Raw genomic sequence first — 6000 nt, forward strand, 5'->3', positions numbered from 1 at the left:
AGATATTTAAACTTCTTAAGTAACCTAGGCTTAACTACGAAGACCTCAATAGAAGCACAATATCAAAACATGAAATCAAAACGAAAAAATCGATTACAAAACGATAACTAAAAACTGATAGCCTCTTGTGTTTGGTTTTTCAAGATATATACAAAAGATGAACTAGTTATGATGCAGAATTAAATAACTAGTTATACCTTTTGTAGCTTATAGACCTTACGATCTTCTATTATATTCCTCTTCTTATCTCGGACGTCGTGTGGGCGACGATCTACCAAGATGAGACTCCACCAAAACTTTCTTCTTCCTTCTAAGTTTCGGCCACAAACAATCTCCTAAAGATGAAAAACTTCGGCCACCAACCAAGCTCCAAGGGATGTTAAGAAACAATGTCTCCTATCTCTCCTTCTTCCTCTAACAAGATCCGACCACCAACAACTCCTAGAGATGAGATGCCTCCGGCCACCAAGGAAGAAGAATAGGGGAAGAAGAGGGGCGACCACCACCAAGGAAGAGAGGAGAGGAATAATAGATGTGTTGTGTCATGGGGCAACCCCTCCCTCTCTTTTATAATCCTTGGTCATGGCAAATAAAGAAAGTTTTAAACATAATTAAAAATTCCTTATTTTCCTTGCCAATGACTAAAAAGGAAAATTTAATTAAAACTTTTAATCTTTCAATGGCCGACCACATCATGTGCACTAAACAAGGAAAGTTTTAAACATAAAATTAAAACTTACTTATTTGTTTTCAGAAATTTTTAAAATAAAAATTTCTCTTTTAAGTTCCCTTCATGGTTGGTTATAAAAGGAAACTTTTATAAATTAAAATCTCTCTTTTAAAACATATGGATGATTACAATTAAGGAAAGTTTTTTCTAAAAATTAAAATCTTCCTTTTAACTATAAATAAGAAAAGATATCAAACTTTTCTCTTAATCCTTTATAGAAACTATAAAAGGAAAGATTTAATTTTTAAAACTCTCTTTTAAAATCATGGCTTCCACATAAGGAAAGATTTTAAAATAAACTCCCTTTTATTTTTTTATGTGGTCGGCCACCTAAGCTTGGGCTCCAAGCTAGGCCGACCACATCTTAATCCCATCCAAGGCTTGGTTTGGCCGGCCCTTGCTTGGGCTCCAAGCTTGGCTTGGCCGGCCACCTAAGGATGGGTAAGAAGGAGGGCTTTAGGTGGATCTAAGACTTTATAATTAAGAGGCCACAATAGGGACCGAGAGGAGGAATTGGTTTTGGTCTCCTGATGAACTTGAGCTTCACGTGTTCGCCCCGAACACCCAACTCGAGTTCATCAATAATAACTCATACCACTAAAGAGTTATTATTGAACTACCGCACCAATCCCATATTACTATATAGGCTCCTTCTTATCATGAGTGTATTAATCTCCTTGTGTTTAAGATATCGAATGTCCACTAATTAAATGAGTTACTGACAACTCACTTAATTAATATCTAACTATAAGAGTAGTACAACTCAACCTTATTGTCATATCAAACTAAGTCCACCTGTAGGGTTTACATGACAATACTTATGAGCTCCTCTTGGGGACATCATCAACCTAGATTGCTAGGACACAGTTTCCTTCTATAATCAACAACATACAATATAAATAATATTATTTCCCAACTTATCAGGCCTCTTGATTTATCGAACTAAATCTTACCCACTGATAAATTAAAGAAATAAATATTAAATATATGCGCTTGTTATTATATCAGGATTAAGAGCACACACACTTCCATAATAACAAAGCTCTTGTTCTTTTATGCAGTCAATATAAAAAGAAACTACCTTAAATGGTCCTGCTCAATACACTCAGAGTGTACTAGTGTAATTTTATAGTCAAGATAAACTAATACTAAATTACACTACGACTATTCCAATGGTTTGTTCCTATCCATCTTAGTCGTGAGCTACTATTTATAATTTATAAGGAACTGATAACATGTTCTTCTGTGTGTGACACCACACACCATCTTATCTATAATATAAATTAATTGAGTAACTACACTTAGCATATAAATGTAGACATTTGACCAATGTGATTATTTATTTCAAAATAAATGTTTACAAAAAGCTAGGCTTTTAGTATACACTCTAACAATCTCCCACTTATACTAAAAGAATATGCTACCTTAAACGCTACTATACATCTGATTCTCATTCCTTCAACATGCCAATCAAAAGCTTTCACCGGAAGGGCCTTACTAAAAGGATCTGCCAAGTTATCTGCTGATGCAATCTTGGCGACAACAGCTTCTCCTCGCTTTACGATGTCTCATATCAGGTGGTACTTGCGCTCTATGTGTTTACTCGCCGTATGGGCTCATGGTTCCTTCGAGTTTGCTACTGCACCACTATTATCACAATAAATCATGATAATTTTGGGCAAACTAGAAATCACATCTAAGTCCATTAAGAAGTTCCTGAGCCATACAACTTCTTTGGCTGCTTCAGAGGTTGTCATATACTCAGCTTCCATAGAGTCTGAAAAAGCACAAATGCTTAACACTCCTCCATAGTTATGACTTCACCTCCTAAAGTAAACACAAAACCTCGAGGTTTACTTACTATTGTCCCTATCAGATTGGAAGTCCGAATTCGTGTAACCCACAGGGAGCAAATCATCTGACTGGTATACTAGCATATAATCTCTAGTCCTTCTCAGGTACTTCAATATACGCTTTACAGCAGTCCAATATCCTTGTCCAGGGTTACTTTGATATCTGCTAACCATGTCCACGGCAAAACAGATATCCGGTCTCGTACACAGCATTGCATACATTAGGCTTCCGACTGCCGAAGCATAAGGAACTGCCTTTATGTCCTCTATCTCCTTTGATGTCTTCAGAGACATCATTTTAGATAAAGCTACTCTATGCCCAAAAGGTAGAAAAACCTTTCATGGAGTCTTGCATTCTTAAACAAGCTAGGATTGTATCGATATATGAAGCCTGGGATAAGTACAACATTCTTTTCTTGCGATCCCTTATTACTTTAATCCCTAGAATATGTGCGCAATCTCCCAAGTCCTTCATATCGAATTGTTTGGACAACCATACCCTTACTTCCGACAACACTTTAATATTATTCCAACTAACAAAATATCATCTATGTATAGTACAAGAAATACCACCACATTTCTGTTACACTTCTTATATACACAAGACTCATCCGGACATTGAATAAATCCATAAGACTAGATTACTTCATTAAATCGGATGTTCCAATATCTTGAAGCTTGCTTCAGTCCATAAATAGACCGATTGAGCTTGCATACAAGATGCTCTTTGCCTTTTGCAATAAACCCCTCTGGTTGTTTCATATGGATGTTTTCTTCAAGACTTCCGTTAAGGAAAGCTATCTTGACATCCATTTGCCAAACTTCATAATCTATATGAGCGGCAATAGATAAAAGAATCCTGATAGACTTAAGCATGGCTACCGGTGAAAAGGTTTCCTCATAATCGATTCACCCCTTTGCAACAAGCCTTGCTTTGAAGGTTTCCACCTTTCCGTCTGTCCCTCTTTTTCTTTTGTAGACCCATTTACATCCAATGGCTTTTACACCATTTGGTGGTTCTACTAGCTCCCAGACTCGATTAGAATACATAGATTCTATTTCTGAATTCATTGCTCTTTGCCAAGATATTGCATCTTTATCTTGGAGTGCTTCGTCATATGTCCGGGGATCAGGTTCATGTTCTCCAGAGATCAAGTCTGAAGACTCTCCCAAAAACATGAATCTCTCAGGTTGCCTCACAACCGTCCCACTACGACAAGGCACTGTCTGTAGTTGTGTATCATTTGTGATACGTGTTGCAGTTTCTTGTGATATTTCATCTTGCACTGTTGGTACTAAGCTAGACGTGCCCTTTCTAATTTCTTCAAGAACAATTTCACTGATAGGTTTATGGTTTATTACATAATCTTCCTCTAAAAATTAAGCATTGGTGCTAACAATAATCTTCTGACTTTTAGGATTATAAAACAAGTCACCTTTTGTTCTTTTAGGATATCCCACAAACAGACAAACTTCTGTACGTGATTCCAACTTGTTAGTATCTCCCTTTAGCACATGTGCTGGACTACCTCAAATCCGAATATGTTTCAAACTAGGCTTACACCCATCCCATAATTCTATGGGAGTAAAGGGTACTGATTTAGAAGGTACCATATTCAGAATGTACACTGTTGTTTCCAGAGCATATCCCCAAAACGAATTTGGTAATTCTAAATAACTCATCATGAATCTAACTATTTCCATAAGAGCCATATTCCTTCATTCTACCATACAATTCTGTTGGGGTGTACCAGGTGCAAATAATTGAGATTGAATCCCGGCCTCTGATAAGTAACTCCTAGACTCTCCTAAGAGGTACTTGCTACCACAATCAAACCGTAGTGTCTTGATACTTTTACCATGATGTTTCTCCGCATCAGCCTTGTACTCTTTGAATTTATCAAAGCACTCAGACTTGCGGCGCAACAAGTAAATGTACTCATATCTCAAATAGTCGTCTATAAAAGAGATGAAATATTTGAAACCACCTCTCGCCTGGATTGTCATAGGTCCACACAAATCAGAGTGAACCAATTCCATCACATCTTTTGCTCTATACCCCTTGGCCTTTAAAAGGTCTCTTGGTCATTTTACCTTCCAAGCAAGATTCACATGTTGGAAAGTTTTCCACCACCAATGGACCCAAAAGTCCATCGGCTATTAGTCTTTGAATCCTACTCAAGTTAATATGTCCAAGCCTTAGATGCCAAAAATATGTTTGATTCAATTCCAAAGGTTCCTTTCTCTTATTAGAATTAGAGGATGTATTATTAATTTCCATTTGTTGCATCGTGGGGGTTATTGGTTTTAGAGTAAATTGTCAACCAACGTACTAGAACAGATAACTTCCCTATTTTTCTTGATAACAACTTTGTTATCAAAAGAGATAGAATATCCACCCTTGAATAGTTTAGAAACTGAAATCAAGTTCTTTTTAAAACTTGGTACGTAAAGATAATTTCTCAAAATTAATATTTTATCCCTATAAACATCTCCCACTGCAACAGCTGCTACATTTGTAGTAGTGCCCATGCAGAGGGTGTTTTCCCTTTCATTTAGTCATCGAGTTTCCTGGAACTCCTGCAATGAATTGCAAACATAATTAGTGGCTCCCGTATATACACACCAGGTACCGGTAGATAACACTACTAAACATGTTTCAACAACTAATGAAATAAAATACACATTTATTGTTCTCATTTCTGAGAGGATATTCCACCTTAGTGTCCAATTTTTCCTATCACTATAATAGGGACTAGTAAGTGTATTCTCTAATATAACAACTAGGGGATTGAAAATCATTTGAAATCCTAAGAATCACAAAATATTTGGTCAAGACCAACATCTCAAAATCCCCATGAATCTTGTATGCCACGTTAGTGTGGACATATACAAATTCAAACATTTGTAAGAGGATATTTTATCCATCAATTTTATTATCTTGTCATCCTAACTTTATGATAAATAAAATTAATAGTTGGTCTATCTTCGATCAAATATTTGGTCAAAACTTTAGAATTTAAAATAATATTAATTTCTCAAACAATATCATTTAAATTCACCAAGACCTCAAATATCATGAATTTTGTATGTCACATTAGTGTGGACGTATACAAAATCAAACATTTGTAAGAGGAGGGATTTACCCATTAATTATCTTGTTAACCTAACTTTATGACAAATAAAATTTTCTCAAACACCGTAAATTTTGTATGCCATGTTAGTGTGGACGTATACAAATTCAAACATTTGTAAGAGGGGTTTTTACCCATTAATTTTTATTATCTTGTCACTTTATGACAAATGAAATTACCTCAAACACCGTGAATTTTGTATGCCACGTTAGTGTGGACGTATACAAATTCAAACATTTGTAAGAGGGAGTTTTACCCATTAATTTTATTATCTTGTCACTTT

The sequence above is a fragment of the Zingiber officinale genome, chromosome 5A (assembly GCF_018446385.1).
Source record: "Zingiber officinale cultivar Zhangliang chromosome 5A, Zo_v1.1, whole genome shotgun sequence".
In the NCBI taxonomy this organism is placed as follows: domain Eukaryota; kingdom Viridiplantae; phylum Streptophyta; class Magnoliopsida; order Zingiberales; family Zingiberaceae; genus Zingiber; species Zingiber officinale.